This window comes from Tinamus guttatus, unplaced genomic scaffold (genome assembly GCF_059628265.1).
Source record: "Tinamus guttatus ecotype Peru unplaced genomic scaffold, ASM5962826v1 Tinamus_guttatus_pri_ptg000052l, whole genome shotgun sequence".
NCBI classification, from domain to species: Eukaryota; Metazoa; Chordata; class Aves; order Tinamiformes; family Tinamidae; genus Tinamus; species Tinamus guttatus.
Genome location: NW_028288586.1, coordinates 1,775,972 through 1,801,982, shown reverse-complemented (window position 1 = coordinate 1,801,982; position 26,011 = coordinate 1,775,972). Strand labels below are relative to the sequence as shown.

General features: G+C 40.6%; 1 protein-coding gene across 2 annotated transcripts in view; it reads left to right on the top strand.

Annotated features, from left to right (window-relative positions):
* The first annotated feature begins 612 nt into the window (after nt 1–612).
* The window catches only part of STIM2 (stromal interaction molecule 2), a 58,953-nt gene continuing 33,554 nt past the window's right edge, over nt 613–26,011 (top strand). For both annotated transcript variants that reach the window (XM_088539930.1, XM_088539931.1), the window contains exon 1: nt 613–694. The gene's annotated coding sequence lies outside the window, so the exon portion shown is untranslated. The remainder of the gene's footprint in view (nt 695–26,011) is intronic.

Sequence of the window (26,011 nt, the reverse complement as noted above, 5' to 3'; positions counted from 1 at the left end):
TTTTTTTTTCCTACTTCAGAGTAGGCTAAATGTGCCAAACTAAATTTTCTTGCACACAAGTCCGTCTTTCAGGAAACTCTGCAGGTGACACCGTTTGCTGCAGCGTTGACGCGAACAGGGCAAATTTTAACGCGCTCCCCAGACCCCAAACCGCTTTTCCTGCGCATCAGCCGGGTTCTCCTCAGACGAGGAGCCTTTCCCGGGGCCCCTCTCTCCAGACACCGCTCCGAGCCCAACGGCCGCTCCCTCCCCGCGTCACACGGCGCCTCCTCCGGTGACGTCACGTGACGTCACAGCGCGCGGGAAACCCCGCGCCAACCGCCGCAGCACCGCGCGCACCGCTCCCTCCACCCACCCCCCCCCCGCGAGCGGGCCCCTCAGGCCCCGCCCCGGTGACGTGCACGCGGTGACGTGTCGCGCTGGCGGCCCCGGAAGCGGCGGTGGGGGCCGGCGCCGAGGCGGGGGTGCGCGGCGGCGGCGGTGCGGAGCGGCGCCCGCTTCCCTCCCTCGCTGTTGCGCTGCTGCGGCAGCGGCACCATGAGCGGCCCCCGGGCGCCGAGGGCGCTGCCCGCCGCGCTGCTGGCGCCGCTCCTGGCGATGCTCCTGGCTGCCGCCGCCGCGGGATGCGCGCTGGAGGCGGGCGGCGGCGGCAGGAGGGCGGCGAGAGGCGGCGAGAGCGCGGCCGTTGTGGCAGGTAACGGCTGCGGCGCGCGGGGCGCCGCGGGGAGCCGGCCGCAGCGGCAGTGCGGAGCCCCGGCAGCGGCGCCGCCTCCGCGGCGCTGGGCGGCGGCGCCCGCAGCGGGAGCCGCGCGCGGAGCGGGGACCCCCGCGCGGGGAGGCGGCGGGGCTGCCGCGCGCGCCCCGATGCGCTGCCTTGGAAAAGCGGGTCACCATTACTTGTTCCTTATTTTTTTGTTAGATGCACTTAGCCTGGCGGTAGGTGGTACTGTGCGGTTCTTGCAGGCAGCATCAGCACGGTGCGTAGCGTTTCACGCATTATCAACTCTGAATCTCAGCTTGTATGAAAGTGTCAGGGTCTTTTTTTCATGCTATACGAGCTAGAAAATGACCGAAGTGAGAGGCTCCTTGGTCCCCGAATCCTGAAAGCGTGTATCTTGTGTAGAAATACGTTTATGCAGTAAATGTAATATCTTATGGGTGGATTTTTTTTTTATGTTTTACTTATGTATTTTCTACACCGAATTGCTGTGTATGCTTAAGAGACACCCTGGAATTGGTCCACATCCCCAAGAGGTTTTGAACCACACGTATCTGCTTGATAAAATACAGCTTTTGAGTCTATCTTCAGCTGGTTGGTAACTAACCCGCATAGTTTGAGTGACTGTGTGCCAGAAAAGCTCTTGAAGCTTGGAAGGAAAATACAGGACCTGTTCAGGGGGTCATTTTAGTCATATTTTCTAGGATTCTTTCCTTAAAATATATTGCTTGGAGAGGTGACATGCAGTTCTGGTGACTTCACAACACTGGGCTGGAGAGAAGCAGCTATTTTATTCATTGCAGTTTTGTATCGAGTGTTGAGTGTCAATCAAGTGACAGAGGAGAGCAACAACAGGGACTGAAAGACTCAGAAAGAATGGTAAAAGGTGATGGGAAAAAGTTGTGTGCGGGGGGCAATATGTAGGGGGCAAGCTGTGTGGGGGGCGCAGCATGTGCAAGTTGTTCATAAAAAGACATCAGTAACATTTTTTTTTTTTAATTCTCTGTGGTTAAGAGGAAATAACGTATATCACAGTGCAGGAAATCTAGGTTAAATATTAGCTGGGCAGTTTTTACCTATAAGATTAAAGTTACAGAGGTGATTCAACAAATTTCTACGATTGGAAGTTTTTGCCGGGTTAGTGAGGTTGGTGAAAGTAATTTAGATGGCCTGTGATTTTTGCTCTTGTGATATTCCAGCAGATGCTCAGGGCTTGCTTGTTTGCTTATTAGATGGTGGCTACTGCTGTCTTCTTGTGTACGCCTATTTAATGGCACTTTAAAAATGTCACCTGAATATGTAACATCAAAAAGTACTGAAGGCATTTCGTCATGGTGATGAAAATCAGATGAACAAAACTGTTTCCACCAAAACATATGACAAAGCTTTTTTTTTTTTCTCATTCATTCTGTGTCTGTGCTTGCTCGCTGCTTGATTGAGTTGAAAGGCTTAAGAAATCTCTTCCAAGCCCTCACACAGTGATTTGGCATTCATTGCTTTCAGTTTGGTCATTGACTCTTAAGTTGCTCTGTAATTGCCTTCTTATTTGAAAGTCTAAGTTAAATCGCTGTTATTATTTATCTAGATCACTTGAAGGGTAGCACCATAATGTAGCCTTTTTTTCTGAAAGTCATTGGAAAACTTGTGCTTTTCTCCAGTGAATTTCCACTCTGGAATTTCTCCATCATCTCAACAGTCAGCGTTGTGAGTGTGACTTGGAAGTAAGGGGCTGGAGCAGGCAGAATTTCTAGTAAACTCTTTTTTTTTTAAAGCTGCAACTTCTCAGTTGGTTTAAGGCTCTCATGTGGGTGGCTGCAGGAGGGTTTTCCTCCCCAGGAGCTGATCCACAGCGTGGCTGGCAACGCAAATCCGGGCGCTCATCCCAGCTCATCCTGGCCCTTGCCAGTGACCGGGTGGAGCAAGTTCCTGCTCGCCCTTCTGCTTCACACCCTTTCTGTCCCCAGAGTCCCTAAGCACTGCCTGTTGCCTTAACTTATGGGGAAGGAAGGCGGCAGGAAGCAGGCGCCAGAGAAGCCTGTGAATTCCTCATCAGACGCTTGCATGAAACACTTCAGCCAGCAGCAGCTGAAGGAAGAGGGTGGGACTGGCCAGTGGGGTTGGAAGTGAGAGAAGGGTTGTCTGTCCCTGGGATGGCAGAGTCCTCAGCTGTCCATAATATTGCATCCCTGAGGGGACGTCAAAACTGCTGCAGTGTCAGGGGTTGGCATTTCAGGTGTGTGTGTGTTTTCTTTGTTTTTAAGCTGGAGTAATCCATTTTAAAGTCGGTTTGTGTGAGGCTTTGTGTGTGCTGGAGTTATACAGAGCGTGCAGTGATTCTGCACGAGTATTTTCACCAGCTCAGGTTGTAAAAGGTTGTGAGCTTTCTGTCACTGCTCTAACAAATTGATTTTTAAGGTTAGTAATTTCTTCTGTGGCAAAAGCTCTGAGTTTGTTTTATGCTGTCATTTTCCTTGGTAGGTCTGTAGTTGAGCACTTCATGATCTAGTCTTGCTATTTCTCCTGGGTTGGCAGAAATCAGAGGCCTTCTGTCATGTATTTCATGAATGCCTCCGTGCAGAGTCATCAGCTCCTGAAATCTGGTTATTCATTTCTCCTATGTTCTCAGTTTCCTCTGGCTTTATTTCTGAGTATGTGCCGTCCTGTTGTTGATAAAGAACAGGAAAACTCCAACAAAGAAGCCTTGTGCAGCTGGGCTTTGGGCTCTCAATTGCTCAATCAGCAGTTGGTGGGTTGGCGTAACTGCCAGGTATGGGCAAAGCTGCAGTTGCCTCCATCAGTAGAGGTTTTTGAAACAAAGATAAAATCAACAGCCAACCAAAAGGTTAGTCCTTATGCAGCTAGGGTTGATTTCTCACCATTGGCGCTGGAATCCCACTTAGAGATAACATCCCAAGCACTCATCATTTCCTTTGCCTATAGCTGAGTGTTTTTACCTTGCAGGCTTTCCGGTGTTTTCATTGTAACTTTTAAGTGCTCTGCATGTTCTCCTGTCCTGTGAACTCTTTTGCTTGTCCATCAGCTTCATCTCTCCTGAAGACTCTGGTCCTGCTGTTGCAAATTTACCTGGCCGCTGTTTCCCTTCTCTGCGCTCACCATAGCCTGAAGTAGACCCTCTCTTAAAACCCTTTGATATCCCACTACCCAGACATTCATTCCCTGGCTTAATACCATCTCTTCATCCACAGGTTCCTGTGTTTTCCTTCAGCTCTCTGAAGGAATCTCTGGCCAGGGACCTTCTACCAGGCCCTGATTAGCTGCTCCTTGCAGCCGCTGGGCATGGCTCATTCCTCGCTAACCCGCCTCAGCGATGCTCATCTACCATGGCCATCTGAGCTGGCAGGGGGCTGTCACGGGAGGCCTGGATCCCTGACAGCGGCAGCTGATCTTGGGAAGCTTCTCTGTGAAAAACACCTAAAATGTAGTTTGCTGCTTTCCCCTTTTTTCCTCCAGATTTGTATAAACGATTTGTTGTCCTTTTAATTGATCATAGCTTGTGTGTTGTGATTGATGTGCTCTCTGTATTTAATATTTATGTTCTCATTTGGTGATAAGCAGGAAGGGCATATTGAAAAATTCATTGGTGTTAGGCTGTTACATCCTGTCTGTCAAAGTAACTTTTCAAAATACAGGAATTTGAGATGTTTATCTTGACCACATATGGTATGTGTTAAGAGTAAATAATCATTATGTATGTTGTCCTAAAATAAACATATATATATATATATATTTTACAAAGGTGAATTTCAAGTTATTACATAAGCTGCTGTTATTTTCCTTTTGGATATATTACGAAGTCTCTCATGTTACTATGGAAACTATCTTTGCATATCTGAGAGGGGGAGTGGGTGAATAAAATGAAGATGTATAGTTATAATGTTGCGTCTGTGCCACTTCTACATGATGATTCTTTGCGTATTATAAAAAACGCATTTCTCTTTGACTTCTGTAAAAACTTCAAACATAGCTGAGAAGAATCATATATTTCTCTGTGTTTTGTTTGTTTGTTTTGTTTTGTTTTTCTACTTCTGGACCTTGCTCCTTTTCCTTCAAATCCCAGAAGCGTGGCATTTTTCAGAGGCCTATTAAAGGAATTCTTAAATCTGTTTAATGAAAAGTACTCTGGAGTTTTAACTAAAATCTTTATTTGAAATTGAAGATAATGTTCTTGGCAGAACAGTTGAGAATTTGAGTTAACAGAACCCATTAACAGGACTGACTCATTTGAGTCAACAGAATTTGAGTGAACAATTAAGAACCACTTTTTGTAATCTCATTCTTGTGGTCTTTAGCAAGGAATTTTAAGTATATCAGGAGAATATTTCTTCAGTCTGAAGGCGTTATATCCCTGCAAGTGAATCTTGCTTCTGTAGTGATCCGAGATGTGGAGGTGGAGGGGGGTCTGTCGCTGCCTATTGCGACTCGTGTTGCCAGTCGCGCAGCGCCATGGACCTCGTGTGCATTGGGGGGCTTGTTGGGGCTGCCTGCGCTGTGTGAGGCTTTTTTAGCTTGTGCAATAAATAGTTCAGAACTTACAGGAATGCAAAACCAGCTTTGATCCTCTCTCTAGGCCAAGCTCTCTGCTTCCTACTTTTTCCTTTGCCACTTTAAGTGTTTAGGAATGGACAGGGGCAAAGCCCTTTGACTGTTTTCAGTAAAAACTTTAATTTGAGTTTTTGTGTAGCGCTTGTTTCTGCAGTTAATTGCTTGAATTAATTATTGTCATTCACTTGGCTTCCAAAATAAGGTGGACATTGAACAGTAGTGTTTGTGAAAATATTTAAAGCTTTTTTTTTTTTTTAAATAAGTAAAGCGTTGAAGTTTTTGTCAAGTTAAAAAATAGGAAAACTATTTTGGAGTACTAGAATATGTAACTTTTCCTTTAAACTGGAAACTTTCTCCACTTGGAGGGGTAGTACAGTAGCTTTGTGGCTCTGTGGTTAAGGATGAATGAAAGGAGCTAGCAGTACAGGAATTGCTAAGCACATGTAGTAGTGTTGAACGGAGAAAGGAATATATATATTTTAAATCTATGAGGAGACTGTGAACTGAATTAATAAAAATGAATTCTATGCAAGTTAGATGTGCCATTTAGAAAGGAAACTTTCACACAAACATTATTTTCTGAAAGGAAACTGTCATGCAAACACTTTCTATTTATATCATATAATTCTACTAAACTGCCATTCAGATTTGTCCTGAGTAGCTCCTGAACATTTCCTGGGCTGGGGTGTGTGCTTCTCCCCCCCTGCCCGGGGAATGTGGTAGTAATTGTGGTAGCCCATGATAACTGAGAGGATGGCTCAGGGATTTGTTCTTTCTTTTTTGACTTTTACTTTACGGCCTTTGTTTATGCGCAGAAATATCTTCAATAGGATTTGCTAGGAAATTGTCAATATTGTTTGGGTTCATCAGCAGAAATTCTGTAGCCCTAACTAAGGGATTTTGCTTGAAACAGCACTTTGGTAAGTTTCTTTCCTCTACTGTCATTATTAATTAGGTGATTTTTTTTCCATTTCTCTGCCTAAGCCTAGAGCAATTAACAAGAGCACATTTTATATATATATATTTTTTTCTCTCTGGCAGGAAGTATTTTACTGTTAACAAATAAGCAAAACCACCCAAACCATGTGGTATGTGATTTATGACATGCATACTAAACTCTGTCATCCTAAGTAGGAGATTTCTCTCTGTGGTAGATTTTTTTTTTTTTTTTTTTTTATGTAGATGATTGCAAGATAATAAATGGTTCTAATGCTACATTTAAGAACTCTTAAGGAACATTATTGGTTTAAGCGCTTCTTTTTTTTTGTCCTAGTGCTTAATATGACTTACCTGTACATAATACCACGTAGCTCTGTACTTAAACCATGATGTAGCAAGATGAAGAAAAGTCTGTCCTCTTTTATTTGCAGTTTAGTTGCAGATGCCTCAGGTGCTCAGAGCAATACAAATGTCCTTAACCTTCTCTTTTTTCTTTGAAAGTCGTAGTTTTGCTGGAGCTGTTTCAGAACATAGTGGTTTCAGTCTCTTTCTTGTTCATATTCTCTGATTTCTTCTACTAACACACGGTTGGCATAGCCATAAGGGTATCACAGGTAGTTGTGAGGCAAATCCATAAGAGAAAAGTGTGGATAAGAGACAGTGCAATGAATTCAGCTGTGCCCACTTCAGTTCACTGCCCTGCTGCACAAGGGCATCTGCAGGAAGATAACAGTTTTTGCTGGTTTAATGAAACCCCTGTTTAGGTCAGTTTTTACTTGTGTAAAGGTGTTTGGTTTTGATTTACTGTAGGATGATGTTTAAAATTAAAGTCACTAGCTTAACTTTTTAGTCTCATGATTTTTTATTAATGCAGTATAATAAATACATAATGTCCCATTCTGATTCTTCTGTAGATAGGTTCTCTTTTGAGCTGGTGTCTATCTGAACTCCAAGTGCATCCAACTAACTACTTACTTTTAAATAGCCTTGTTGCAAAGGAACCCAAGTAAAACTGGTTTGTTTGCTTTGTTAAGTCAACTTCTTTCCTAAGAAATTATGCATCTGCAATGCCTGTCCCTTTTCTTGGGCACAGAAGCCCTCAGGCACTTTGTTTTACATTGTCTTAGGCCTGTTTGTTTATATCGTCCTTTGCACAGTAATCAGGGTTCTTATTTCTCTTGATTCTGAAGAGTAGTAAGAGGTGAAATGTAACTTCCTCATTCCAACAAAATGCAAGCTGTATACACAGCCTTGGCTGGCATCAGACCTACAGTGGTTGCTCTTTCCTTACAAAAGAGTAATTAAAAAAATCACAGGTAAAATTATCTTAGTGGGAAGATACCTGGTGTGTTTTTACTGTATAGAAATATTTGAAACAAGGCACATCAGCAGGTGTTTTCCCTTCACATTTTATTTTTGGTTTGGGGCAAAAAGTATGATTAGTAATGTGGAAAGAATAAGGGTAAGATGCCTCAAGGAGCGTATTGGTTATAGTATGTGCATTAACATTTATCTGATAAGTTTTTGAGAAGTGTTGTTATGTGGGTGATTTTAGCCTTGAGTATTGGCAAAGTTCTTGCTAGCAGTGGTTCCCTTCGTAAGCTGGGTTTATTGAACTTTTTTTTTTTCTATTTATTTCTACTGGCTTGCAATCTTCTAAATGGTATCTGGAAGATGAAATTTCTGCCAAAAGTTAGTAAAGTTACATTTTTTTTTAACTATTTTTAGTTTTGCACATCCAAAATACTTTGACATCAGCAAATTAACATTCTTGCAGCAGCCAAAGCCTAACACAACCATTTGACTTCTTATCCAAATTATAGCTTTTATTCTATAAATGTAAAAGTGGTAGTTGATTAGTCAAATGAATAGCCTTTGCTGAAGTTTTAATTATGCAAATATTATAGATAAATGTTTGAATTCTGTTTCTTGTATTGATATTGTGTTTTCTGGTGTATGAGAAATTTTTACTCTTTTTTTTTTTTTTCTCCCCCTCTCGTTTGTGGATACCTAGTAGGGAATATATTTTCTTAATGTTTGGATACCTAGTAGGGAATATATTTTCTTAATGTTGGTATGTGGAACATACTGATACATGAGAAACATGGTATAGGCTGCCTTTGTCTTTCCCAGAGGTGGTAAGTGTGGGTGCAAACTCAAATACTAACATTTTCCAAGTATTGTAGCTAGTGCTAATGCTGTAGCTTTCCTAAATACTGTGCACAAGTTGTAAGTGCCCCGTTACATTTGCATCCATCATGGTGGGCCTGCACCAGGCTTCTCATTTCTAAACAAAAAGTGAAACCTGCTCTTGGGCCTGTCTCAAGCTTTTATTAAACATGGAATACCTCAAAATAAATGTTCTTATTAATTGGCTTGTTAAACAGGTGAAAATCCTTTTTTCCTTGCTCATGTTAGGTGTTTTCTGTTCCCTGATTGAAATGGATATGGTATTTAGCTGCAGTTAACAAAATCACTGCCGTTTTTCCTTAATCCGAAAGAATTTAAGATAAAGGTATATGCTTAGATATCTGAATATGTTGTTTTTTTTCTATCAAAGATTGCATTTTATTTTTGTGCAGGCATTCCGGTCCGAGGGATGGGTGGCAGCTCCCCGTGCTTGTGTGCAGTTGTTGTGTTTTTCCAGAGGAAGCTGGGACACGCCGCTTTGCATTCGCAGGAGCGCGGATCGCCCTGCCCGGCTGTTGGTCTCGGCAGCCCCTCCTCCAGGGGGGAAGCACCTGGGAGTGTTTCTTGTGGGTCCAGGGCTGGAGCAGAAGGGAAAGACCAGTTTGCAGCAGCACTTGCTGCTTCCCACATTGGGTATTTCCAGCTTGGTGCCAAGGTCCTGGCTGTTATATTGCTCTCTGATAATACCATGTTGGTCAGGGACTGGTATTCGTGACCCTGCTCGCCCCAACGTGCGATGCACCGTGCCCTGCCTCACCTCTTCGTTATTTTCATTTGCTGCTTAACACTGTTGAGGTAGCGGGGCCCAGCACTTGACCACATTGTTACTTGGTCCGAACTTTTAAGGATGGGATGGGAAGCAAGTGTGTCTGACCAGGAGGCTGGAAGCTGTTTGCACAGGTGCATCTCACCATAGACTCTACTTGCTGTGTCCCATTTCCCTTGAGTGTAAAGAGACCCTGGATGTTTAAGTCAGTACAGGCAAAAAAAGTTTTGCTCCCAGTTTTATATGATTTTTTTTTTTCTAGAAGTGCTTAAACATCTTCCTAGTATCTAACCCTAGCATCCAACTACTTTTTATTTCAATTGTGTATTTTTAATGTGTCTTTAATGTGTTAAAGTTTCTGAATGCTAGAGAATTAAAAATTACTGTTCATGGTGGGTATTTTGATATTAATTTGATACTTACATTCACAGGGCTTCTAAAAAGCACTTGAGTCTTGTTTCCTCCGTCATTTAACTTTAAAATGTTACAGGGTTAGGTTTCGGCCAATCAGTAACACAAGCTAGGAAGCTATAATTAATGCGTTACTCAGGGGGAAGGGGAGGTGGTGTTAACTCCTTCTCCCCATCTTTGATATCCTTGTTAGCCATAATTTATTACTTTCAGAATGTGTGAGACTTCCTAGTAGATGACTTATTTGAATAGACAAGATGCTTGGAGATCTATGCTGGAAGTTCTTGCAGACTTCAATCTGTTTTACAGATTTGCTTTCATCTGGATGGTTGGATTGTAATGTAAGGACATGAATGTACTTAGGATGTGGTACAAAGTTGGGAATATGTTTTTGTGAATTTAAAAGGAAAAATCCTTAACTCTTAGTTGGGGAATACTGTTGCCTTTATCTTGCCTTGCTTCTCCCACCCTAGCAAGTGTTGTGCATGGTGTGGTGTGTGCCTTGCACACTTCTTTGCAGGGCTTCTCACCACATTTGATTCACCTCTTCAGGCATATTTGCACGTGATTTGTGTTAGCTAAACTGGAGCATTTGTTCCGGTTTAAGACCAGAGAAGGAACAGAAACAAGCTGAATACGCTCACTTTCTGCCAAGCTCTTGATGTCTATGTTTTGGGTAACACTGAGCCCACCAGCGCATAATTGAAAATGCCTTGTAGAACAATTTTTTGTTGGATCTCTTCTTGTGAATTCTAGGTGGACAACTTTTTTTGAAGAAATCTGTGTGTGCTCATAAGGAGTACGTAAAGACTATGCTGCTGTCGGTTAATACGACACCGAAACTCTTACCAGAAATGGTTTAGATCAGTGGATAAGACTGTGGATAAGCACAGCTCTCAGAACAAGAAAGAACAATCCCACCTCTGCATTAATTGCATCTGGGAACAAGTAACATTTTGTGCCTCAGCAGAACGTTGTGCTAAATTGGAAATGGTGATATTCTCGCCCACGGTTGTTCAGTATCGTGCAGCCATGACTGGCTGAGTCACAGGCAGAGGACTGCTCGGCCGCCCCTGTCTCCGCAAGCCAACTCGGTGTTGAAGGTGCTCTGATCACGTGTTTGGCCCTAGGAAGGAGAGTTATGGGCAGTCTTGATTTCTGTTCTGTTGATGTGGGTTGGTCTTTGAAAGATGTCTAAATTTGGACATTGTTGGTGGCATGAAATCCACAGCTTGCTAGAAGGCTGCAGCTCTCTGTTTGAGGATTTTTCAGTAGCCATTGGGAATACCTGGTGGGATTTGCCTGCATTTCTGCCCTCTGCTTAGGCTAAGATTGGAGCCTGCAGACAGCTTTTAGCTAGAATGTCTGTTGTATCAGACTAGTCCAAGCTGCAATAAAACAGCATTTAGTAAATTCTGTACTCCCGAGTACAACTTCATGGATTTCCTATAATTAGGACTTGCAGAAATCTGCAGGCTAGCATTTTACATATAAAATAATTGCCTATAAAGAAGAAGTGATTTGTCTAGTGCAGAATAGCCTAATAACAGTTTTTAAGTGTGAAAGTTTTAAGTCTTCTTTCCCCCTCCCCCCCCCAACTGTGGTTTTAGATGTTTATCCAATGTCATTTTCATTTTTGGTCACACTTGCTACTTCTCATTTAATTCTTAACTAGTTATTTAATGGTTTGTGGAACTTGCTAAGTGGTATGTTTTAAAAAGGGAATAAAAAAAAATCATGCAGTTCAACCTGGTTTAGCTCAGATAAGGGGTGAATGATATTAAAGGGAGCATCTGGGAAATGGTTAGCCCCTATGCTCTTAAGTACAATTCCAGTCCATTTAGATGAGTTAAGATTTGCCTGTGTTACTCTGGGTGTGATTTCCACTCAGTTAATGAACAGCTGTGAAAATTCTGTGCAGTTATTGCCAATTTCTTGCATTTAAAGTTGGTTGATTCTACAGTCAATACTGGGAATGACCTAGCATTTAGTTGAATGCATTGAATACATGCAAAAGAACACCTGCTGTATCATCACATGTGTATCTGATCTGGGGTCTTGTGCACAGTGGTTCTAGTAAGCAACTGGAGTGAAATTCTTCTCCGTAACCAAAGTAGCCTAGTGAGCTTTCAGGAAAAGGTGAGTGAAAGCTACCTTCCGCATGGACTTGATCTTGAAGTTCTCTTCCAGCCATAACGACTCCGTGATTCTCTCCATGCACCTGCTTGGCTTAATGCATATTGCTTAATATGCAAGTGCTTCAAGCACCTGTCGTTATCGCTGAGCCAGGCGGTAGCAAGAAGAGTAGCAATAGGAAAAGTAGAGGAATTAATGAGAGGTTGCCGGTACCTCCTTGTGTACGTTCAGCAGAGGGTGCCTGTTGGCTGGGCACGGGTGGAGCCCTTAGATAAAGGTCCCTGAGGAAGCGCGGCGTGGGCCAGGGAAAGCCCTGTCAGAGGAGCGTGGCAACCGCTCCTGGATGTGGAGCCTCTAAGAACAGGGTGGCAGAGGCTGCGCATCCAGGAATGGTCAGGAACACGCTGCGTCTGTCCGGAGAGGGGGAAAGGCCCTGTGTTGTCAGACGGCCGCAGTCGTTGGGACATCAGCAGTGGTGTCTGTCACCGTGTTCGGTGGGTTGCGTATCCAGCTCCCAGCGATGACCAGGCTCACAAAGCTGAGACGCTGCTTTAAGTAACCACTTCCCTGGTGGTTTGTGTGTGTGTCTGGGTGTGTGCAAGTGTGTGTTTTTTCATAGCTGTTTAAAAAGAAAGTACAAAACAAAATAGGAATGTTAAATTAAGACGAAACTGAAGTTTTGTGTTTGTTTAAACAAATAACATGATTATTGTGAAAGTTTCCACTCTGAATTGCTTCTGCTTGGTGCAGTAGTATTTTATTCATTTCACTTATTTATGGTGCACTATCTTACATACTTTAATTATGTGGCTAATTCGGATTATTCGCTAATTTATTGATTAAGCTTGTTTTCGTTTTAGGGTTGCTAGATAGTGCGTTGAAAAAATACTAAAAGTATTTGGACTCTTTTTAGTTGAATTTGTATGAGAGAACTGTCCAGAAACTAGTGCTACTAAATGTGGCAGCAAGAAGTATTAAGGGCTTTCTTTGGCTTTCTGCGAGTTGTTTGGCCTTACTAATGAACACTTCTGCAGACTTGGATAGCAGATGAGGAGGACTGCATGTGCGGCCTTCTGTTAATCAGAATTTTGTAGAAGACGTTGGAATCAAATTTTGAATGTGACTGTAATCTTTGCAGATCACGATAGTATTTGGAAGCAAGTAATTCCAGACAACGTTTATAGTGTTTTGTTTTCTAGAAGGGCAAGCTTCTTTGCATTTTTACGGAGCTTCCATCATTGCCATCTGTGACACAGAACCATCTTATTGAATATGCACTGAGTGAAATTGTACAGAGTGGAGATGTGGAAATGTGCGTGGAGATTCAGTTTTTGTGGTGCTTTCATTAAAACAGTTGTGTGCTTCTCCAAGAGAAGAATCATGTATACCATCCACAATGTTGTAATCTCAAAATACATGGAAACCCTTCAAAATTATTGGAACTGTAGTTTTTTTTTTTCCGCTTCCAGGGGAAAATTGACTCTATTACTCCTTTACAAACCCTATTTTTAGACGTATCCTGGTGTGTTATCATCCTCACCCAATTGAACCAAAATAGATCGTTAAAAATCTTTCTTAAGAACACAGATGTTATCTTACAAAATCAGAGCAGCAGCTTATCTAGTATCTTAGAGTAACCATCTACCTGTAGCTCCCTGAGAAGAGGGTATTGCAGGAGGTTTAGCACGTAGCTACCGCACAGTGGTTCAGGAGGGCTCATCCCAACCCAAGGCCTTCTTTGCTTGGCCCGTGCCCTGAGGCGAGACTCTTCCAGACTGCTTGATTTTCATTAGCTCAGTATAAGCATGGTTTTATGTAGATCTCACTTGGAAAAATGCTTGTTGTCTTGGGTGTGGTGATGCTCAGTAGAAGTTGTTGAATATGCTGTGCAAAGGTAGCTTGTTTTTTAACTGCAACTTTAACTGCATACTACGAGGGGAAAGTTAGTATTTATTTTTCCTCTGCTTTATTTGTTTCTGTAACTTTTTCTATGACTTTCCCTTTTTTTTGTCATTCTTCGGAATTCTGCCTGCTCCATTTTGAGATGGATTTAAGGAGAGGATATATAATTACTCCTGTGTGTTGTTTTTGCTGACTAGTAGCTTTAACGTCTGCTCATTGAGCAAATGACTTAAACCCCCAGCGATGAGCAGTCTTTCTGGTAAGAAACTGCTAAAACGCACTCCGGTGCGTGCAGTTCCCTGGGGTGACCTGCAGCCCAGGTGAGCAGTGGTCAGTACTTGCTCTGTGTGTCTCCCCCCGTCCCGTCTGCCAGCAAGGATTCATCTTGGAATCGTGAGGTGACGTTTGCTGTTGATGTGCTTTATTTGGTCAAAACCAGAATCCTTCAGGAAGGAAGAAGGTTGTTTTTCTTGGTATCAGTTTGACTGTGAAGCTTGAAGCTGTTCAGCATTGAGGTGGGAAGAATAAAGGAAGTCTTAATTTGTGTTCCGGGTGCAAATCTCTGTGTTTGTGTTGTAGCTCTGGAAAACTGTTTTGTCTGGCTATACAAGTTATGCCATTTCTTCTCAGTACAACTGTGTATAGAAGGATTTTATGCAACTTACTAGTTGTTGGATTTGACTTCCAGTAAAATATTGGCTAAGTTTCAAGAAGCTAAGTCTGTATTTTCCAAACAAAATTCAATATATATGTATGTAAATATATATATATTTTTTTCTCCTCCTGGAAAATAGCTATGTCATCTTATTGTATTGATAAGGAGACAGAATGAAGGCACTCAGCTAGGCTGAGGAGAAAAAGATATTAAGGGGAAGCAATATTTTTCAGCTGGATAAACAAAATTTATGTTAAAAAGCAAGCAAATGGCAAACATTTCATCAAGAACTGACTGACTGGGCATGACCATGCATTTCTCAATGGATCCAAACTCCAAGGAACAAGGTGAAGGTCAGTCCTAGCAGCCCTCACTGTGAAGAGCTTGAAACTTCTCAAACACATATGAGCTCTCTGTGCCAGGGCAGGAGGTTTTGCAGTGTTACTTGGGCATTTCTGCCCTCCTGGTAGTGGCTCTGTTTCTAAATGGAATAAGGGTGTTCCTACATCAACATGCTTATACCAATTTATGTGATCCTCCTTTACAGTGAGTTGCAGACCTCTTTGCTCTTTGTACCTCTGGAAGATTTACTGGCTAACTTTTTTTTTTTTTAAATAAAATAAAAAATCCAACCTCTCTGGAGATTACGGACAAAAGTTTGCTTAAAGCTTAAAGCCTGATGTGGCAAGGGAAGATAATAGTTATGAATTTGTTCTTTGAAATTTTCAGCGGAGCCTATTGCCAAGAAAAGCAAATAGTTTGAATGCTCTAGATAAAGGACCACATCTACAAATAGTCACATTAGACTAGAGGACTATGCAGGTGTGTTTTATAAAGAGCTCTCATTTACTCTGGAGCCATCTTTATTCTCTTGCAGCTCAGTTACACTGGGCTTGGAGATGGACATACACTGAAGGTGCTAAAAATAAGGGAAGACTGTTAAAGATTAGTGTTGTTCTGCTGTTAATGGAAGCATGTAATGTATAAGTTGGCACCGCTAAAATAGATATTTGCCTTCAGTAGCATTTCAGATGGCAATTTTTGCATATAAAGTGACACTGCTATTAGATGCATCTTTGTAAGACTGGTATGTTTTGTGCAAGAATATCCTAAGTGCAGTTCTGGATAACGGTCACTCCTTAATGTTTGCAGGCAAAATACTGTGGAGTTTCCCTTCTCTAGACCGGAAAAGCTTAATCTTACTGGAGCTGACTTGTCCCTAGGTTTGCTCCTTTGGACTACATGTCTTTCGTTTCCTCTCTCTGCAATGTGATCTTTGAAAAAGTTTTCAGCTCTTAACATTGTTTAGAGGAGAGAGTGTGTGTGACAATTACTTTGGCTGCTCTAGCGAAAGAGCAAACTTGCCAGCAATGTCTAGTTATGCCCGTCTGCCAGGGTGTGTGTGTATGTGATGAGGTGGAGGGAGAAATGGCACTGAAGTGGGAAAAGCTGCAGCCTGATTTATTGTAGCAACTGACTGCATTAGAAACAGAAAGTGACGAGTTAGAAATGGTTTTCTATAGATTCTTAAATAATAGCCTTGAGTATAGCAGCTAACACTATTGTGTCCTTTTGAGGTTGTCTTGATTTACTTTATAAGATATAGCTGTAGCTATCTGGCAGTACTTGTGGCATCTTGTACGCTTCTTTATTTGTGCTAGATAACAAGTAGAGAGTTTGGACTACTAAATATATTTGTAAGCTGTTCAAATCGTGCTGTTTTCCTGGCCGTGGATGGAGCCTGCAAACCCCGGCTGGTGGTTCTAGCCATAGTGACATGCTGAAATAATTGCCTTGCTAAGTCCTGCCTGGGGCATGTGCAAGCTGAGCTAAGTATTCACACTCATACAGCAAGTCTCTCGAGACTAATTCCATAAATCAGTTTTCAATTGTCTTCCCGATTATTTAATAACATGCCGAAGAGTCTGTGGCTCCAGCTGGTGCTGGCCTCGTGCTGCAGTTGGTTCTGTCTAATGCTTGTGCCAGGGGTCTTGTGGGTGGCAGTGGAGCTTTATCGGAGGAGGGAAGACCCAGCGGGAAGACCCAACTTTTGAACCCACTCATATTCTCAAGAGATAGGAAGCCACAATGAAACTAGCAGCTCAGCGTCTGTCCCCGTTTCCTTGTTTCTGTTTGAAACCTGCCTGAGGTGTGGCTTCCATCAGCCACATCTTCGTGTGGGCGGATAATTCGCTCGGCTGCAGGAGCCTATTAACCAGTGCAGCTGACAGCGTGCAGCAGAACTGAGTGGCGAAGGAAGGCTTGCATTAGGAGGCTGCAGTGACTGAACAATTTCTTGGTCCTGGCATTATCTTGAGGAAAAATGACGCATGAAACTTTTCTGGCTTTGCTGATTTTGAATTATTAGACTTAGTTTGCACAACGCTGAAAACTATTCTTGAATTCTTCCTTCTTGTTAGTGGATTAGGCATTTGAGATGTTTCTCTGAAGCAGGTCAATAGGCATGTGGTCAGTTACTGATATACAAATCTAGTATATATTAATGTGCTCCACTAGGCAGCTATACCTGTGGGACTCAACAAAAGGTTGGAACTTAAAGAACATTTGTATAAAGAAATCCCTGTGTGACTAAAGTCTTGCTCATCCTCAATTTTAGTTGATTTTTTTTTCTTTCTTAGGCTGTCTTTTATTTAGTAATTATGTACACAATCTTTGTCCTTGGATGTAGACATTTTGGGGCACCCAAAGTTTTTTCAGAATTTTATACTTTAATTTGAAAAATTCATCTTGGTGTTTAAGCACATAAAAGATGATCTCTTTTTATGACAGCTGTCACCCTCTTGCTGTCTCTTTTTGGAATGGTTTCCAAGTAGCCTGCAGGTAGGAAGCCTTTCAGGTACAAAAAGGGTGTGCGTGTGTTCAGCTGTAAGGAGTTTAAAGAAAATAATGCATATGATGTTGCTGGTTGTAAAAAGAGGGCAAGAATTACTTGCTTTGAGAACAGATGGAATTTTTGATTTTAGAAAAAAAAATAAGAAATACTTATGCTCTGAAGCTGGGTATTTCATTTTCTAACTTACTGGTCTGAATTTATGGAGCTCATTTGACCTCCCAAATGAAAAGGCACACTGAAGTGGTCGTGAAAAAGGATATTAATTTTCAGTGCAGTGCTTTGGGTTTAGCTATGTAGGGTTGTTTTTAGTCTTTTTTTTTTTTTTTTTTTGAACCATCTTTGTACATATTTGCAGCATCCTGTCATTTTGAAGGGTGAACTTGATGCTAGACTTTGTTAATATCAAAGATGGTATATTAATTTTTAATAAAACTTTGTAACGCTTCACTTTGACATTTGCTACTTGGGAATGGCAAATACTCACATTTTGCTGTGTTCATCTGCAATTTTAAAGTAGTGATGCAGTAGTTACTTTAATTACCGGACTAAAAAGTCCATTCTATTAATTAGGCTTTGCTGTAAACAGATAGTCTTTTGTGAGGGATTGATAAATCAGCAGCTGCCTTGATTTTTATCTGATAAAAGGGAATCTAAAGCAACCCAGGGGTTTTAAGTTTGTTTAAAACTAGAGTGGAAATAGTTACTGCTTAAACAAGAAAAAAACTCCAAACAAAGGATCTTTTATACACCATAGAGATTAAGCATTGCTAATGGAACTTGCATTGCCTCATCACTTCTGGGTTTGCAGAATTGGGAGATATTTAAAAAACAAACAAACAAAACCCTCAATGGAGGTTCTAATCCTTTACACCAAAATTGTTCGGTAAACTTCACATCAATGTATCAAACCAGAGCTACACGACAGTCTTCTGTTTGAAATTAAATATCTTTACTAAGGCTTTTAATAAGTTTTACTGTCGTAACTAGGCAAGCTGTTTGTGGCAAGCATGAGAGAAGGTTTTTAGGTGCGTGTTCAAGAGCACCATTCAGCAGCCATGGCTGAAGCTTGCCGTTTATGCAGGTATGTGGAGCAGCTGATCAGAAGAGCTTAGAGTGAATCCCTGGATGTTTCTGCTCAAAGCCTGAATTTGTTTTTCTTCTGTCAGTTGCTGCTCCAGATATTAACACATAAATGAACATGTTTTTCTCCCTGTTGATGTGTAACTTTTTCTTTGTTGAAGAGCTGACCTATATTGGAATAGATGTGGACAACTTTTTTGGGGCTTTGGATGCGCTAATTCTGCAAATCTTCATAATTTCACTTTAGATTGTCTGACTTCTGGTTGCTCCTCTGATTGTTCTAGTGCTTTTTGTGCATGCAATAAAATTCTGCATCATTCAAATAAAAACATGGTTGCAGTCTAAGATTACAAGTTCTTATTTGTTTGATTGCTTAATCGACTCATTTGTGTAGGTTTTCTTAAGAAGGAGGCAGGTTTATTTCCTTCCCTGGGAAGGTAAACAAGAACCTGTCAGCTCTGTTCCTCTCTGTGAAATCTGAATATTTTTGTCACTTAAGAAAATTGACAGTTTATCCAATTTCATCTACACCCTTCTCTGTCCTGTCCCTCCCCCTGCTGTTGACTGCAACAGCATCTTGAATCTTATTTTTGATCAAGATTGCAGCTGTAGTGCAGAGACTTATGTAACATCTTAATAAATTATTTCTTTTTCTACTTAAAAAAGAGGATTTTCAAACAACCCCTTTTCTCTCCCCGCCTTCTGCAAACAGAGATAATTATTCCCCCCCCCAAAAAAAACAAAACAAACAAACAACAAAAAAAAACCACCCAAAAAACCACCTCTTAAGCCCATTGTGAGAATGTTAATAAAGCTGTTAAACCTTGTTAGTCATCCCTAGAGAATCTTAAATGCCCTGATTTTTGCATCAGTGAAAGGAAGGGTGAGGCTCCTTCCAGGGTTGTTCTGGTAGGAGGGATGCTTCTCCGTGGGGAGCTCAGGAAAACTAACAATGGCAGAGACTTCGCTTTAATCCTTGCACCGAGCTGCAGACTTTCGCAATATGCTTTTTTTTTTTTTTTTTTTTTTTTTTTTTTTTTTTTTTGCCATTTGTTTGGGTGTAACGTGGCTGTGCTGAAATAGAATTCTTGCTGCTTTGCCTCTGTGAGGTTGTATATACAAGATGTCTCCTAACAGGAATTTCTGAAGGAGCTACAGGATGCAAAGCAATGTTATATAACAACATGTGGCTTAAAAATGCTTATGAATGAACATGCCTGCACCAGTTATGATGAATTCTCTCTCCTGAGTGGTTATTGGCCTGCTGTCAAGCTCTGGGCTTTTATAAGCATAGCTGTTCTTGACACCCTGCTCTGAGGCGAATGTGTAGCTCTCCTTAGTCTTTGCTGTCTTTCAGGGTGCCTTGAGTTTAGCTGGAACTCGTATGCAGTGTCTAGCTTTGAAACCATGTAAGAATGGTAAAATTTGGTGCAAATAAGAAACGTATAGGTTTTATGAGACATCTATGAAGAGAGGTTTATTTCTCTGTATGAATTCCCATTCTTTATTCTTGACATGACACGTGCATATTGGAAAGCATGAATCTTGTGGGCAAGTGGCACTGCTGTAAGGTCCGGCCTGGGACTTAACTATTGGTCATAGTAAGAAACTTGGGTCAGATTTCTTATTGTGTTCAGTCCTCTGGTTTGGTATCACTGGACACTTAATATTTTGGGTGTTAAATGTAGTGATTCAGCAACTTTGCATGAGCTGCTTCCTAGCAGCTTTTCTCATCTTGCCCACTGAGGGGTTGGACTCCATCGCTCCTGTAACCCCTCTTCAAGGAGTGCAGCTGTGGATTAGATACCCCAGCCCCAGCTTCACATCGCTCACAAGACCAAGGAGGCCCAGCACCCTAATGATCTGTGCTCTCTTGAAAATTATGCAGAATTGAATCTTGCTGATTTCTTTTAACCTTAATTAAATAGAACAACTTCATTAAGCAACATTTAGAAAGTAAAAGTCCTAGGAACATATTGTAATGTTGGAGCCCTGTTGTCAAAACAGGGCTCCAGCAACCAAAAGAAGGCACAGGTTGCAAGCATCTGTGCTGGTGTGTATGCACACAGGCAAACTGTGTGGTGCTTTGCTTTGAAAGAATTTGGATTACTTAAATATTGTAGAATGACAGTTGGCTTGCTATGCAACTGCAATCTGTTTCTATATGGAGGAGACTTGATATTTTGCTTCAGTCTTTCAATTAAGAGCATTTTGGAAGAAGTTTTCTGCTCTGAGATTTTTCATGTAGACCACTGTGTATGAGTAATAAAAATCGGTAAGCCATGGATAGAAACCAGATAAAGGCAACATGTGGGAAGGTTCTTTTGTTCAACTGAGTTTAAGACCTTTGAGCAGAAGATGGAAACTGCTACTTCAGTGAGAGAAAGGAAAGGAGAGAATTTAGCGTTTTAAACATCAAAACAGTCTTGGACTGTTTCTTTTGAAGTATTTTTAAAAATAATATTATACATATATAAATATACAATAATAATATTGTATTTATGTAATATATTTATAATAACATAAAACTTTTTTTTTTATATAACTTTGCCTGAGTTAGGAAGTTGCGTGAGCTCGGAGAAAAATATTCAGACTTTCAAAAAAGTTTTCAAATTGAATTTCTGCGATGACTAATTCACATTTGCTGCTTCTGATAAATCTTCAGTGGGTTTAGGTGCTGAAATAAAGTAATAAAAAATGAGTTAGGTTAATGTCTCCCTTAAACTAATAGACCAGTTAAGTCAGTAATGCAGTTTGTCTGGTGCAGGCTGTTTGCTGCTTAACTCTTGATCATGGAAGTGAGAAAAGAATTTCGGAAGAGCTGTGTGCTTAAATATGATGAGTGTAGTAAGCTTCGTTTGCTACCATGGTAAACCCAAGAAATGAAAGCTGTGTTTTCCAACCTTGAGGTCCTTCTCCCATGTAAGAGCATGTTCCATCTTTGCCACATACGAAAAATACTGCCATTCGTTGGTCTGTCCCAGTCTTGTAGATCACAGGACCATATGCCAGAGAGAATTGGCACAAGCCTCCTAGAATGAGCTTTCTGAGTATATTTTTCAGTTTAAAAAGTATTTTTTTAATATACTAGCTAATTAAATTTAATGTTTGTTAAGGTTTGCTTATGGTTTTAATGGGCTATGAGTGATTTTTCTGTATATATTTGCTTGATGTGACGTAGCCATTTTTTGGATGCTGTTTCTGTCAGGTATTGCATTTAGAGGACCTGGTTTGTAGAACGTGTTTTCCATATAATTAAATTGTTGCAATTGGACTACAAGGTAGAACAGTATTATAAAATATGCTTGTCCTCAAGACTTGAATGAGGAGCTTCAGGTATGTTTTATCCTCTATGGAGGCCATATAGAGGTGCCCTTAGGGCACCCAGCAAAACAAGATGAGAACACAGACATTTGGGGGAGAAAACAAAACAAAGCTATGAAATTGTCTTTTTAATGTTGGTTTTATTTATAACTGCAGGAAACAGATCTCCTGTGAAATTGATTTGCTGTGGGCTTATTGAAAATGGGGTCCCATTGAGCACCCCGAAGCAGAACCGCTCAGCTCTTCTTTCCTGCTGTTGGTTTGTTTCCCCTTGCTGATGTTTAATGAAGGGCAGGTGGCTTTTTTAACTTTGGAAGTTGTGTTATTTCCTTTTTGCACATGGAAATGACAGGCTGTCTGTACTTGTTGATACTTGATATATTAAAAAAAGGTAATATAGCGGAAACATTTATGTCTCTGTTGGAATTTGGCCTTGTGCCTGTTTTCCTACCTCTGTGTGTTGCGGGGAGCAAATAGCAACAGAAGCAGTAAGAGTTGTGTGCGAGAGGGGCCTGGGCCACTCACAGTGCCTGTCCAGCAGGATTGATAAAAAATCAACTGTCTAATTTGTCCAAGTTCTGTCTTTTCAACACTTACAAATACAAATCAATATTAGTGTTCAGAATTTCTTGTGAGTCTTTAAAGTTGATATTGAAATTTTGTGTTTAAATGAGTTACGTTTATGTATATAAGCCTTAAAGTACCTGTAATAATTCTTGTGAGTAAAACTAGTCATTGCCTGGAACTTGCTGCCCTTCGTTTCATCTCTGTTTTCTTTTTTCCCCCAGCGTGTGAGGAATGAAGAAGCACTGGCTGCCGTGAGCCTTTGTGCGGCGTATCGAAAAGCTGCTCGGGCCAGTTGGTTTCTTGGGTTCATTTTGCAGCCTGGGCTGCACAAATGTGCCCCGGGTGGCCCGTGGAAAGGGACCGGCTCAGGGCAGGAACAGGGAGGAGTCCTCACTTCAGCAGGAGTATTGGCTCGTGCTGCCCGAGAGCATATGTGACAGGGCGGCCCTGGCTCTTCCTTGCATCCTGATACATCTGTGCTGTGAATGTGTCGTGTTGGGAGCAGCTGACGTTAGCTGAAACTGTACAGATAATATTGGACAATGTATATTCAGGCAAAGGTGTTCGGGAGCTTCACAAGTTTTTTTTTTTTTTTTTTTTTTTTTGTATATGATGTCTCAACATTGATCTGGAGGTGAAAGACTACGGCTTTTAATTTGTATGCAAATTCTACCCAACGCTTCTTGATGGGAAGAAATGTGTGTTTGTAGTAGTAATTCATTTTTGAACAGAATCAGTTTGGGCTAATCCTCTCTAATGCTACATGATCATTACAGGTTTGAAGTTCTTATTTTACTGAACTGGGTTTGTTGTGTGTGTGTGTTGTTTCCATCCATGATTTTACATGCAGAATGGGAGGGCTCAGTGCATGCACAATTAGCTGCTGGTTTTGATACAGTGCATCTATGATTCATTATAAGAATTAAAAAAAAAAAAAAAAAACAACAACTTCCCAACGTTAAGTATGAGCAATAGTATAAACAGTGATGTTGCCTCTGAAGATAGGTGCGAACGTGTCTCTCTCTTTTTTTTTTTTTTTTTTTTTTTTTTTTTTTTTTTCTCCTCCTGAAAAATTAAATAAGAAGGGCCGGGGGGAATTGGATCTTATTTACATCGATTAAGCCAAGGTGAACTGGGACACCATCAGTAGGTTTGTCAGCCCAGTTGATCACTTGGTGAGATTTGTCATAAGAAAAATATTTAGCAGCATATTAGTAGGAGCAAAACTGCCAGTTGTGCAAATTCAGAGTTGGATGCAAGTACTGGCTGCAGAGCCATTAGCGTGGCCTCTGGAAAAGGAAGGAAAGTCCTTTACTGGCTGATAACCTGCACTGAGAAATCTTCACATAAGTTATAAGAGTGTTTAAAGAAACTGGTATTTGTACGTCCTCAAAATTAGTGCTATGTTGGAGGGTGCAAAAAGGAAATAGTGCATTATGGTTATATCCACCAAGCAAAATGAATAGGTACAGTCAGTGCCTTTGTATGTCTGAAAGCATAGATATTGCATGGGCTAATAAAATTAACATTCAAATGCTATAAACCTCACAGTATCATGAGTAATAGAAAAATGTGCCTTGATGCTAAAATTCTTTGGTTTTAAGCACAGTGTTTTTGTTTGTTTTAATTTAGATTTTAGTTGTCTAATTCTGATATGTCCTCTTAAAGTAAAAATACATGCTGACAACATGTTGTTACAGGAACTTGGAGGGAATTGACGATGCTACAAGTGGTGCTTGCGGGGGATTAAATTTGATTCCCTGGTGTTAGGACAGTTAATACACGCACTAGATCCGCTGGCGTAGAAGGCTGAAGTAATTCAGTAATGTCAGCAATGTCATGCTTACATGCCTGATTCATGGATATAGGATATGATTGTGAATCACGTGTGGAAGCAAATATATCAGAGCAAGGTGGTATAATTAAAAAGTACGCACTTAAGGAGATGTGTGTGTGAATATATACTTGCATATATGGTTTTACATTAAATATATAGTATGGTTAATTCTACTCTAATTTATGATTGCAACACATTCTATTAATTTGTCTGAGTGTATGATTTAGGTGTTAAAGAATGTTTTTACATATTAAAACCAACTCAGGAAAACTTTCTATGCCTCTTGGATAGCTTTGAAGTTTTCTAAGTTATTCTATCTGTTCTAAAATGATTTAAGGTGGAAATGCTTTTCAGGTTCTTTGCCTTCCCCCCCTCTCACGGTGAAAAGTTTGTAAACTTTTAATGAGGTATATACTGCATCTTCTTCTGTCCTTAGAAAAGGAGATACATTTATTAGGATAGCAGAAAAGAAATTTGGTAGATCTAAAATATATAAAAAGCATGGATGTGCTTCAGCTGCCTCTTATTTGTTGTGAAGTAACACCAGTGCTTAAAGTGTACACGTTCCTGTAGTCCATTTCATCAGCTTAATTAATGTTCAGTTGACAGAAACAAGGGCTCAGTAAATTCAAAATCATGGTTCCTCAATAGCGATAGTTCAAAAAAAAAAAAAAAAAAAGTGGGGGGTGCAGAAATAGACAGTCTTGTTTTGTCCAAGTCAAGGGTGTGTTTTATATTCTAGGTGAAACTCTTTGGCTTGTATTTGAGCCTCTGTATTTGCATTTTTTTCTAGGAGCTATTCCAGTTTCATATTTAAGTGAATGCTATAATATGTGCAAGGTGTATACAGGACTTATAAAAAAGTATTTAACATCCTCTTCTGCCAAATTGAGCTACATGGCTGAGAGATTAAATTTAAGCAGCATTCACTATTTCCTTTTTTGGTCTTGTGTGGTAACACGCATGAGCACTGTGAGGAACACTTTCCTGTTACTAAGTGCAGGCATCAGATTGAAACATGACATATCCTGTGCACATTTTACATTTATATTTTTAAACCAAATATGCAAGCACGCATACAGATACAACTCATAAGTGTTGTTAAGGGTATTAATTAAGGTTGGAGAGAACGACTGTGCGCAGAGCTTGTCCAGCTTCGAGCTGTGCCCATGGGAAGGGTGTGAGAGGGAGGTGGAAGAGTCATGAATCCATCTTTTTGTTTTTTGTCTCCTCAAACAGGGTGGTGTAGTGATTTACTAATTAAGTTTCCTAACAATCTAAATGAAGTGTTTATACAGATATTCTGGCTTTTCAGAGTAAATCTTGACATGATTAATGTATTCAAAACCCTTTCCAAACTTCCTATTTAAACAAGTATTGCTGATTTGGAGTAGTTGGAAGATGCTTTGCTCTAATTCTATTAAAGGAAAGCTAGATGATTATTTGATGCAAAATCTAGGGAATTTCTTTCCTCTGAGGAAAAGCTGCTATTGCTTAAAGCACTTCGATTGTTTTCTAGGATGGTGTGTGATGTCTTGAATGCCCTAGCAGGTGTGATTAGAAAGTTAACCATGTCAGCTCTTCTGTTAAAGTTGTTTCAATGCTTTTTAATCTAGTAAAGATTAGAAAAACTCTAATGAAAACCTGTCATTATACTTGATTTTTTTGAATTATGAGCTTCAGTTTATTTAAATAACCAGCTATGATTTAACTAATGTTGTTGCTTTTAATAACTATGAACTTAAATTTCATTTATACCAAGTTATGGGTATGGGGAAAACAGAGTCAGTGAGTTAGTGATGACTTAAAGAATTTTTTTTTTTGCTTTGCTTTAAGTTTCAAACTTTCATGTTTAAAAAAAGTCAATTTGCATATATTAAAAGATAATAGAACAGGCAGGGTAAGCAAACACATCTCAGTGTGGATATAAACAAATGTTAACTTGCATATAAAGATCACTTGTATACATACGGCTTCGAGAAATGTATTTGCTTCATCTCAGGATGGTTTGTACCCTTTGTTTTTACTGAAGGATGTTTAGTAGGTTTAGGAAAATTAGGGAGCTTTCA